General features: G+C 40.1%; 1 non-coding gene across 1 annotated transcript; it reads left to right on the top strand.

Moving 5' to 3' along the window:
- Nucleotides 1-11,157: 11,157 nt before the first annotated feature.
- LOC147880357 (small nucleolar RNA U3) lies at nucleotides 11,158-11,374 on the top strand. Its single transcript, XR_015540614.1, has one exon. It is a non-coding gene; the product is annotated as a small nucleolar RNA U3 (small nucleolar RNA).
- Nucleotides 11,375-13,077: the final 1,703 nt, after the last annotated feature.

Genomic DNA, 13,077 nt, shown 5'->3' with positions numbered 1-13,077 from the left:
CGCTTGTGTTGCTTGAATGAATATGCTGACATGATTACAGAGAATTTCGTGTTTTTGGAGATGTCGCACCCCTTTCAACAGTTTCGAAAGTTTTTACAGTTTATCGATCCCAGAAGCTCTTTTTTCTCCGCCCGTTTAGTTAGTACACTTTTTCAGCGTCGTATTCCGCTCACGTTGACGCTATAGTTGTTGTAACATTTGTATCTGTGCCCTGGTTCTCATCTTTCAAGCGTAGTTGAACGTACATTACGCATCTTCAGTGTCGTTTAACGTGACAAATTGCTTTTGCCCTCTCGAAATCACGGTGGACGAATAGAACCTAATACTTCATAATTAGTGCTCTCAAAGGCACTGTTGTTGAAAAAGGTTTCACACGGTTGCAAAACGAGTCATGCCTGTCGTTCGACACTAATGCGCAATGCGAAGTCACGAAGTTACAATTGTTGAATTTGAGAAAGCAACATCGTTACCATTTGAGACCTTCAGAAATCTGCCGCAGAAGGCAGACAATTTTTGCAGAGGGGAGGCACAGAGCTTAATTTTATTCTGAAGTGGCTGTAAGTTGAAATTTCACCTGCCAAGATGAAGTGTTATGGGCTCAATTCATGTTCATTAACTGAAATTTCTATTGTCTTAAGAAATCCTCCTGTTTTTGCATGGAGCTATTCAATTCAGAAGCCCTTGGCATTTTTGAACTAATTCTTGGGTCGTATTCTTCCCAACAGCATGAACAACATCCGAGTATGATTGAGTAACGACAGACTATTTCATTTTCAATTGTGTGAATTATTCGAATAATACACGGTGATATAATGGTCAACATGTGAAATGGGATGTATACGGGACGTGAATTTTGTAGTGCCTTTCCAAAACAAAATGTTCCGAGTTATTGGGCATACGTTCATGTTTTTTCAGACTTCCCCATAGTCTATTAGTAGTGCTCTCGTTTCTGTATAGACCAATTCCATTGGGAAGATCCTCATATCAGTTTGGCCTCAAGCTGTTGGGGACGATTTCTTGGTACGTAATGCCGATCATAGAGTTGCTTCATTCTTTTTTGTGCCTACTTTACAATTGTGTCTGTGCTTGTCTGGTAGTCAGCCATGTTATCGCGCCATGGTTAGTTGGACGGAGATTAGTTTTACCAATCTCTTACAGGAAGTTTTTGAAGGTTTGACATCCGATCCTCGAGTTTTCAGCTATACACAGTTATTCTCTGTCTATCAGCTTCTGGGGGCATGGTCAAAATGAATAAACTCTGAAGGCATCACCAGTCAATTGTTTACTTGTCCCGCTAGTGGCTACGGATCATTTTCAGTATAAACCTAGCTACCGATGCTATTTGCATTCAGAAGGGCATCTACTGTAACAACAAAAGCTGTCCTTGCTGCTGAGGTGATAGGAAAGGAATTCCATGAAATCACGGCTGCCTTTTTTTGTGCAGAAAAAAGGTAATTACCTAATAAAGAAAAAAGAATTACAACCGGCAATGCATATTTTGATCGCATTACAGGATTTACTGAAAAATAGAAGAATTACTATGCAGCCTGCAGGGTCGGCAAAGCATAGTGGATTGCTTCCGTTGTCGCCACTGCACGAACAACTGCCAAACCGTGTATTGAGTCTTAGTCGAAAGTACTGCAGTCTTCCTCTCTACCGATGAGCTCGAGTGAATATGAGCTCGAGCTGCACCACGCAAAAAGCCACCGCCACAATGATCGAGTAACTGGACGCTCCCAAAAAAGGTGAAAATGATTCTCAACGCCGTGTGGCAAAATTAACAACTTGGAGAAACCTGCTTCCACTTTGAGATCCAATCTGTGGTAAGACTATTTGCACAAGAGCGGTGCACAAGAGTAGCTCCCCTTGATTCGTCATGGAAAAATCAGCTGTTGAAGATATGGACAGCAGGTAGGACATCATCTGACAAATGAGACACAAGAGAGCCAAATTTTGGCCAGTTAGATCTATGCTTAATTTGTACTAAGGAATGCGAAAGAGTGGTCATTCTTTCTTCTCGTCCTTAATTGTACCTGAGTTGTTGATCTTTTGAACGCTGCTGAAGTAAGTACCCCATAAGAGATATATGCTTATTCACACTGGAATGTGAAAGAGTGCAACTGCTTGATCATTCTGTCTTCCTGTCCCGTGTTTTACCTCGAGTATTGGAACTGTAATGAAATGGCATCTCTGTAGATCTGTTGAGTGGATTGGGCAACCCCAATGTCGGACTGGTCTTGGAAAATTCGGACATGCTTAAAGATGCAACATTTCTCCTGCATGCTTGTCGCAAAGGGGTGATTGTCAGAGAACAGAAGACAGCTCTCTGGAAATCTTTTCTTTGGGGTTTTCCTTGCTCTGTAACACTGTGGCCCAAAATTTTACAACCTGTTACCTCATATTTATGTTTGTGCAGCTTCAGTTTGAGATTGAAAAATTGAAAATATTTTCAATAGTGTAAATATGTCTTGCCGGCGAGTTCGGGGAAAAATGATTGTACCATCTTATTTTTTATAAGTATACCGAAGCTGAACAATTCTTGGTCAGCATATCTAGAAGCAAATTCTGAAGTTCGTCGCATATCACAAGTACAAAGACACTTCATGGAAGCTACAGAGGAGGCCTAACATAGTTGTGACAGTTTTGATTGCATCATAGCAGATAATGGCCTCCCTCTGTATTGCCAAACGATGTGAGGACCCATTAGTGAATGCATATTGAGCAGGGCATGCCCTATTCATGACTTAGCATTGAAACTAAATACACATAGTGCAGGTCAATTAATTAGTCTAACTAAATACTAACAAGATAGAACTCAGCTACTATGTGTATTCATTGAAGAGTTGAGGAATATTCATACTCTAAAGGAACCCCCCAATGCCACAAAATCAACCAAAACTCATCCATTTTGACACCAAATTAAACCTAGTTGAAGCCCAAATTACAACCATAAAAAAATCATGTTTTTGGGCTATTTTCCAATCCATGAATCATTATTTTTCCCATCATTATGTTGCCTAATCAAAGCACTATTTTTGAACACTACGTTGTTGTCATAAGTTTGGTCCAATCTTGTCAAAATTGAGAGCAATTTGCACCATTCTCTTCAACCCAGCAAATGAAACATTTTGAAGGGTTTCTTGAAGACTTTGAAGCAAAGCGGAAAGTATTTCTCAAAGTCTGCAACATATAGCACAGATGATCTTGAATCGATCCTCCTACACTGTTTGAGAGTAAAGCACATGGGATAACTAGGTGGTAAGATGTTGGGAACTATCCTATACGTACTCTTACCAAATATCCTATGCATGGTAACATACTTGAATCGTTAGAAAATCGATTACATCGATAAAATTGAGAACTAGGCACTAGTTCACTTAATCCATTCATTCCCAATCACAATTGCATTTAGATAAGAGTATAACTTTGCCAAGTACTTAGCAATATCCAAACCGAATCCTAAAGGTTCTAAACGACAACTTCAACTACTGAGTTAGGAATTACCCTATGATCCAATTTGAAAGCTTTAGGGTAGGCAAGCCATAGAATCCTAGAACATTTAATCAACATCCTAGGGTACCCTAGTATTGAAAATTTAGGTCCCATGCAAAACCCAATAGAGGAAAACCTTGAAGCTATTAGTAGATTTAAAAAATCTTACAAGAAAAAAAGTAGCCATTTGGGAATGTAGAGCCTCATAATCTCCTAAAACTTGAAAGTACGATTCCAAACACAAGCAAGATCCAACAAAACTTAGAAACTTGAATCATCACCCTAATCAAACTATCTAAATCCAAATCCACCTAAGACTGCAACTATAGATCCCACACTTTTGGCAAAACCTAACACTCAATTAGTGCCAATTTGACCAACTTAATGATTAAGAACTAATCCATTAGGTCTAAAACACAATCTAAAGTTTCACGAGCCCAACATATAATGACCATAAATTCCCTAAATAGATGAACAATCTACTAGCAGTGCTTTGATCTAAGCCAAACCTAGACAAACATAGCATTAAACCAACCTACAAGTAGAATCCTAGAAAAATTGACCATAACCTAAGATTGATAGAATTAAGATATAGTAAGCGTTAAATAATAAACTAGAGTTCAACAGCCTAGATAGCCTAGCTAACATTTAGACATACTAGACCTAACCTCATGAAAAATCTGTAGACCCTAGAAAACGCCTATGAGAGTCTAGTGAATGCTGACCCAATAAGATGATCAGGAGTGATAGAACTAACCTAGGATAGATTTGACCCTAAGAGACTTTGAAGCAACCAACCAAGGCAATTGAATTTGTGAATAGGAAAAGCAAGGCACAAGAGGTTGTGGCAACCTAAAGTCCATAAAATATGTTTGCCATGCAGTTTAACAATGATCTTAACTGTTATCTATCTTTTAAGCAGATCTAAGAATTATTAACTTGACTACCAGAGTTGGGTCAAGGAAACAAAGGTCAAACAATATTGGATTAGTCCTTGTACTTCATCTGCAATTTCAACTTTGATGTAAGACGAAGAGTTGACCCAAACAAAAAGTGCAAAAATTGATAGTGGAACCCATACGGGAGCATGCATACACCTCCAATGCCTCAATATGAGCCATCCATAGAAGAAGTCACCTATGCCCCTTACATTCATACCAATGTCCTTAGTCAAGGGTGACCAAAAAAGATAGCACATCAAAGCTAGAGGTGGATTATTTGGGCTGATTTTCACAAGTTCTCATAGCGAAACATATGACTAGTACCTCAATTTGGATTTAGAGACAGAAAATTCATATCACATGCTTTGACATTACTTAATAATACAATGTACAATATCCAATCCAATGGTGTTGTATCATAACCAATGTAAAGGTTATCCAATTCAATGTAGACCCATAATAGTGCCCTTGGTAAGGGACATAGGCCTAAGCACCATATATACCCTATATGCAAAAAAAATACGTATAGTCATATTTTCTATCACCATTGGTTGGTTTAATGTATATTTCCCAATAGATACCTAAGACTATCCAATAATAGGACATATATGTATTTTGAAAAGGTGATTACTCCTTTAGAGAAACGGCCTTTGGAAAAGAAGCAAAAAAAGGCGAATTTCCTATATGGTTTATAGTAGCTTGAATAAAGGGTTACCAAAATTATAAGTAATTGAATAAAGGGCTACCAAAATGATAAGCGCGTAAGCATATAGGAGATATAGGGAAGATGAAAGTATATGCATGTCACAAATGTGGCGTGTGATGCATGTGTGTGCGTGTGCGCGCGCACGCGATGTGTGTGCGTGTGCGCGCGCACGCGGACACAGACACACACACACAGAGGCATGCATGCACGCACACACAACACGCACATACGGGCGCACATGCATGTACACACACACACATACAAGGGAGGGCGCTCGTATGCATGCTTTTGACCACATGCACATGCACACCACATGCACACATACAAGCAGACACTAACACATATGACACAAACAATAATCACCTATTAGAACACATTGAATAAAAACTACCACATGGCCAACACACCCATAGCTCAAGACTAACACACTCACATGCATCACAACAAACATATGACATACAAAATGATGACATGCAAGTAAACACACCCACTTGCATCCACATGAAACAAACAACACACAAGATGACCACATGCACACCAACACCATAACCAAACACACCCACCACATCAAATTCATGCATATAGCAAAGTAATGGAAAATGAAGGTAGACAACACTTGACATTCCGAAGTTCGATTGAAGTTCACTACTAGCTCCCTAAGTGACTTCTCTCAATAGAGTCCTATTGGGAAACATGGTGGGAGAGTGAGTAGACAAGTGGGCATATAAGCTGAGGAAATGAGCTAGGATTTGATGATAATGATAGATGCAAGTTCAACCGCATTTTATAGGCTGAGAGGCCTTTTCTTTGACCTTCCGATCTCAGACTCCTATTCAATCACAACCATTGCCACACATGACATGTGTCTCTAAACCATTGACTCATTCCCATTGAGACTTTAGTGAGGGACACCCACCATTGATGATTTTTTCCTATTAGTTTCGTTAAGAAGTGAAACTTTTATATTGGTGTTGAAATTTTGTATGCCTTGATGAAAATAAAGGTTTGGAAAATTCGCCAAGATTTGAAACTTTTATGAGAAAAAATTTACAACTTTGCTAGGATTTACAACTTTTTCTTTAGAATTCAAAAGAATTATATAAAATTGTAATATGTTCTACAATTATTGTGAGCCTAAAAGAACTAGCTCAATAAACTTTCGCCAAGATTTTATATTAATATATAAGTATAGCTTCGATAAAAACCTAAGCTAGGATTTCTCACACAAAGGCTTTGATATCCAATACCCTCCTTCGAAGCAAGGGTGAGGAGATATCTGAGAGAGAGAGAGACTTCAACCAGGTTGAAGATATTAGCCTACTACTGCTCCTAAATGAGCTAACTCTTGAACTCTCATGTCAGGCCTACTAAGAGGCTCATTTGTCACACCCGGTGCTAATGCAAGGAGGTTAGAGAACCCATTATTCACAGAACAAAGTTAGACTACAAAAGCCTAAAAATTAGGACTATCTTCCCCAATGGAAAGATCTACCATGAGTATGAGGGCATTTTCTAGTGGATTGTCAACTTCTGTGCTGAACTCTACCTTCATGAGATTTGCTTTATCTTCTTCAAGCTTTTGAAGTTGTATGAAGCATTGACTAGCCATATGTCCAGGTTTCTTACAGTAGGTACACTTGAACATTTTGCTAGCAAAGTGTTTACTAGTGCTGCCCATGCTTCTGGTATACATTGCTCCTAATTTTGGAATAATGGGTGTGTTAGAGCAACCATCATTGTCCATCAATATGGCAACCGTTTCTTCATATTCATCTCACGAGTAACGCAAAGAACAACAAGAATATCAGCATATCTAGGATTGTCTTCAAGACTATTAAGAACTACAACCTTCTTATCATCATTATCAGGAGGAGCTTTCAAGGCAGTGAGTTGTTGTATAAGGATACCTAAAGCACTGATAAGATCCTTCAAGGATGGATTCTTTTTTCTTTTTTTTGCAAAGAAGGATGGATCCTTAATGGACATCTTATAAAATTGCTGCTTGAGAGAGAGTTTGGAATTATTAAGATATTCTCCAAAAAAACAATTCAGATTGTCCCATGCCGCTTTTTTTGTATTGTCAAGATCGAGATGATGAATATGATTGTCTGCAAGACCCAGACCAATACTGACAAGAGCTCGATCAATTTTATCATTCCATTCAATCGATGTAGCTCTGATACCATGTATAGTCATAGAAGGTACCATGTGTCCGAACAGGATGCATCGAGTACGAGGGGATCCCACCCCCTCAGCCCATAGCCATGCATGCTCTCTCCCACTCCCAAAAAAGGTTGGCAGGATGACGGAGAGGGGTCTATCACCCTTCTTATATCCAAGGAGCATTAGAATCCCGCATTGCATATGGGATTACTCCACCAATGACATGTGTCATCCAACACCCAAAGCCCTTCACCATTTACACACCACACAAGGGGATTGGCCCATATTCCAACACCACAGCACCAGAATAGTAATCACTGACCAAACCAAAGGCTAGTACACCAAGTAAAGATACACACATTGGGTTGGGAATCCAAGCACTTAGTTGCATAGGACTTGTTGATATCGCAGCCTTAGTTTGAAAAATCCTAAAGTGAGTGTCCTTCCCTAGAGTCACAGTGGGAATGAGTCAAAGGTTTCGAGCCACGTGACATGTGTGGCAGTGGTTGTGATTGAATAGGAGTCTGAGGTGGAAGGCCTATATGACCTCACCTATGATACCGAATAGAAGGCCTCTCAGATCAAATCCTAGTTCATTGCCTTAGCTTGTGTGCCCCCTTGTCTACTCACTCTTACTCTCACTCCCACCATGTTTGCCAACATCGGATCAGAGTCGGTTATTCCGGTGGATTGTTTGATGTCAGTTGTCTTGTGGCTTAGACGTGGAAGTAGTTCTTGCTCTGGCATCTTAAATGACATGGGAAGTGATGACTTGTGCAAATTGTTTGATGGCAAACTATGCGGACCTTTCGCGATCTACACAACAGGTAGTAAAGTGCGACTCGCCATGAAGGGATGTGATTCATGATGGATTTAAGTGTGGCTTCTAACGATAACACTTGCTTTGCATTGGCAACTGGCTATCCATGTTTGGTAGGTGTGGACTTTGGGGCATTTTGGGGCACCTTTGGGCTGATGACCCCTATGCAGTTTGTCCACATCCTTTTTGTCAACCTTGGAGCAGTGCGAGAGCAATGCATCAATTCTTCTAGTCCTTTATTAATGCCATAATGTCAGGGTGACTACCCTTGAGTCTGAGCCAAAATAGCCAGCTTTCCATTGTTCGTAACTCGACGTCGTGAATGCATATAGCCTATTGGTTAGCTTGTATTTCCAATCCAATTCAAAATTCTTGCCTTCCAAAATAGGTTCTAGGAATCTATATGTATCTACTCAATCTCTATTTGATGGAGGCTCAATGGATGTGCCATTTGTTTAAACCCTATTCATTGACCATGCTAAATCGACTACGTGGCCATTGTTGTCGATCGAACCTACTCGATCTCTCTTCGATGGAGGCTCAGTGGATGCACCCTTCATTTGGAACCAATTCATTGAACATGTTGAATTGACAATGTGGCCACCATTGTTGATTGAACCCACTTTGATGACATATTAATGGCTTTTTTATCAAACCTTGTTTGATGACATATCGACAATTGTCAATCCAACCTTATTCAAGGATGTGGCAATAGTTTGACAATCATGACAATTTAATAATGTGGCAGAGTTCAATAGTCAAGTTTGGTTTGATGACTTGTTAGTCAACACTAGATGATGGAAACTCACAAGTGGGGTAGTGATCTCTCATGAGAGAGAGAGAGAGAGAGAGAGATTTCTACCTCTCTAATATTTAACTTCAAAAGCCTAAAGTAAAGATAGCATTTTCTATAGTTCATGGTACTATGCTCCATGTTTTGGCAAGGTTGTGCAAGGAAGTTTAGTTCTTGCCTGGTCCATGTCATATGCCAAAACCAATACAATTACAAATGTATATTTGGCAAATCCAAAGAAACAAGATGAACACTGTATAATCTTTATAGAATCATAAACTTAGTGGAAAAGGTGCAAGGTACACTAGGCTCTACGATACTCAAGGCCCATAGAACAAAAAATTCCATGATTTGCCAAAATGTTCATGTCGTAAAGTAATACATTAACCACAAATATACAACTCTAATAAATACAATCCCAATCAAAAGGGTGGGGGCAGTTGAGTGATATAGTCAACAAGGGTTCATGATAGCAATTTTTGCACTTAGTCGCATGTCTGCCATATTCAAAAAGTAGGTTCACTCACCTTGCACCATCCCAGTGACACAAAATTTACGTATGCACCCCGTATGCATGGGGAAGATGTAGCTACAAGTTGTTATCTTGGTCATCAGAATCTAGGAGCCATTTGGACGTGTGGAAATGCCATGAAATTTCAAGGGAGAGGGAAGCATAAACAACTTGTTTTGAAATGATGCCCTTAAAATAATATACAAGCCTCATCATACAGTATATGTGTTGAATTACAGCTAGCCTAAGAAGCAATTGGTCCTTTCCAAAGGCTACCAAGTCAAATATCTCAATGAGGGAATCTATGACTAAACGGCTCCACGATTGCCTAACTTGATATCACTGTGCTATATAATTAAATTAAGTAACTATATTTGGATAAACAATGTGGAAAAAAAGCTACTCCAAAAACAATTATGTTTCTAAGTCCAATTAAGGGAAAGCTATACAAAACATGGATCCCTCTTCATCAACAAAAAAAAGCTTGACTTAAAATAAGTAGCCATCATGTAACAATGAATAAGGAATGAGAAATGACTCATTTTAAAGAACTAGGGTGCGGTAGGCCGCCTAAACGGAATGAATTAAGAGAGTAGTCTATAATATGTTGATTATAAATTAACGATGAAGAAAGGATGAGAGGCCATTGTTTGAAAAATACCTGACTATAAACTAAGCTGACAATAGCAGGCCTGACCAAATAGCATATGTGTTTAGCGTTCCCTTCTTGCGAACACCTCGGCACACAAATAGAAAAAGAAGAATTTAGAATATGCAAAAGCAAAAGAAAACACACAAGTTGAAATGGAAAACATATATATATATATATATATATATATATATATATTTATATTTATATAGCCACACATAGTGTGCACAGGGAGGCGCGCTTCCTTCCCCGAATAGTTATAATTTGAGGGAGCGCGTGCGCTAATGTTGTAATCACCGACAATATTAGCGTCGAGATTGAGTATCGCGAATATGTGAGAGAATGATATATTACCTAAATATCAATGAGTGTATATGTATTCCAACTTGAGCATCGACCATATTCTTGTCATGATTTCTTCCGTCATTTGCTATGGAAATCCTGTCTGTACCTCCGAAGCGGTCTCTTGATATGAGCGATGTTGGGCAAAGAGGGCGGCAAAGCCAACATCAGGTAGACAATCCAAAGATTGAAGTTTGCGAAATATATAGATTTAGAGGCCTTCAAAAGCGTTCATGCCTTTTCATCCAAAAGCATGCTTTTCATCAAGTGTTGTAGGCCTTCTTATCTTATCAAAATTAAATCCAACGCTTATATTAGGACACGTGGCTCAAGGAGAGGCCAAGAAACCCAAAATTCCCCATAGGCTACCTACTGTAAATATCTTGAAATTAAGACAATTTTCATCTTTCAAATGTCAAAGTAGAAGTAGTGTAATGACAACACGATTAAGATTAAGGAGATTTTAGACAACACGATTGATTATAACTAGCATTTATTAGAGAGAAATGCATTGCGGCGACGAAAGGGGCAAGAAAGACACACAAAACCAATTGACACAACAATTAGGCAAGGCGCAAGAATGACCAACACACCCGTAGGGGAACATATGCACAACACACAAGATGAGCACGTGTGATATCAAAGGCCTTGACTATCTGCCACGTGGCAAAAATCCCATATAGCAAATATTGTACTAATGCTGTAAGGTATATAAGAGCTGGTGAAAACAGATTTTAAGCACGACTATACTTGAACAGGATCTGTTCTATAGTTCGTATTACTTGTTTAAGCATTCCTGCTTAGACAAGCCACACAGCCCGGAAGATGAGAGATGGCCCAGGGGCCAGAGCGCGAATATTCTGCCAGGTGAGCCGATCACGGCGACCCTGGCCTTGATGAACGTCCTGCCGTGCTCATTCCGCCGGTGGTGAAGGCCCTCGGGTGTTCTGACGGGTTGTATTTTGGCCTTCGGAAGCTGCTGCAGCCTCCCAGGAGCCTCTTTGCGGTTTAAGGCGGAAGGTACTGCTCACACATTCTGCCAGGTGAGCCGATCACGGCGACCCTGGCCTTGATGAACGTCCTGCCGTGCTCATTCCGCCGGTGGTGAAGGCCCTCGGGTGTTCTGACGGGTTGTATTTTGGCCTTCGGAAGCTGCTGCAGCCTCCCAGGAGCCTCTTTGCGGTTTAAGGCGGAAGGTACTGCTCACACATTGCATCAGTGGGTTTCTGGCGTGCAAAGAAATGAGACGCGCTTTGTATTTTTGTTGCAGGCTTCCACATTTCGGCTTTATGATGTATTTCTCTTGTGGGTTTCTGGAATGAGACGGTCGTTGTATTTTTTTGCAGGCTTCCACATTTGCATCTGCTCAGCACCTCACGGCACGTTGGGTTCCTATTTCGAGATGAGCAGAGAGGTTCAAAAGAATTTGCAGGAGCTCAACAATAATGTGGTTTACATGATTCCTCTCTCACAAAAGTATCATACACACTATAACAAGAAGACCTCGTTTGAGAATTCAAGCTGATGCCCTCCTTGTCTCTAAAGATTAAGATCGTGTGTTTGCTGCCCAAATAAAAGGGTCAAATGCTGGCCGATCAGGCCTGCTTCCCTCTGACCCAGATCATACGGTGGTCTACAAAACCCCTTCCCCGTTGCTAATTTGCCCCAGTTCTGCTGCCCATTGTGTGGGTCATTTGCGCGCCCATATGCAGCATTATCTGCAGCCCCATGCACCACGATAAGACTTTCAATGTGGACTGATCTGCCCTGAGGGATTGGGTGAACAGGGCTTTTATAGGTGTCAAACGCTGCCTTGATCAGCAAGGATAGTTTTGGCTAAGAAATTAAGACAGATTCGAAGGTAAGGTCTAACATGGGATCAGAGCCAAGGAGGTGAGGAATTACAATAAAGATGGAAAAAAGAGACCTTGTGAATGAACACGTAGTGTAGGTCAAGGCAATCAAGGATCAGCTTGTGGCTGTTGAATTGGCATTGCTAGTTCTCAAAATGCTTCTTTAAGAGCGTTAAAGGATCAGTTAGAATAGGGTGATCAAATTGAGGAGCTTTGTTGAGGCTTTTGCAAGAGAAAATTAATATAATGAAAGTAACGAGGACAAGACATTTGCCGCTTCAAGCAAAGGGAAGGCGAATAACAACAAGGGTAAGCTTGGATAAAGTAAACCCTACAAGAAGATGGATGATGATTCCTCACACGACTCTTAAGAGGGCAGAGGCAATAAGAAAAAGAAGAAATGCTTATTCTATGATAAGGTAACAAAACACAAACGCAGCTTCTCTTGGTGGTTGCTTCCAACATCCCTGGATATGGTAACGCTGCTGATGCCAAACATAGTGCAATGTTGTACACATCACACATCACCTGTTGCTCAGGTTCCCGGACTGAGGATGAGTATGTTAACATGGAGGGGAAAGGTGTATCTACACTTTTGATAATTTGATGATTTTTTATTGTTCCACTATGCATTTGTCTTATAACTCATAAACCACATTGTTCTCTTAGGTTTGATGGGGTATAACCTTTTATCTCAGACTTATTGTTGTGAACTTCTCTTGATTGGCTATCCTTCGAGTGGATTGGCTTGGTTTGATTGTTTAGGCTAGACCCCTAGCAATAATTGGGATGGTTTTGTCTTCTTGA

This window comes from Dipteris shenzhenensis, chromosome 32 (genome assembly GCF_047967505.1).
Source record: "Dipteris shenzhenensis isolate YYH24624 ecotype China chromosome 32, Dip_SZ_1.0, whole genome shotgun sequence".
NCBI classification, from domain to species: Eukaryota; Viridiplantae; Streptophyta; class Polypodiopsida; order Gleicheniales; family Dipteridaceae; genus Dipteris; species Dipteris shenzhenensis.
Note: the sequence above shows the minus strand (reverse complement) of the source record. Positions and strands in the feature narration are given on the sequence as shown.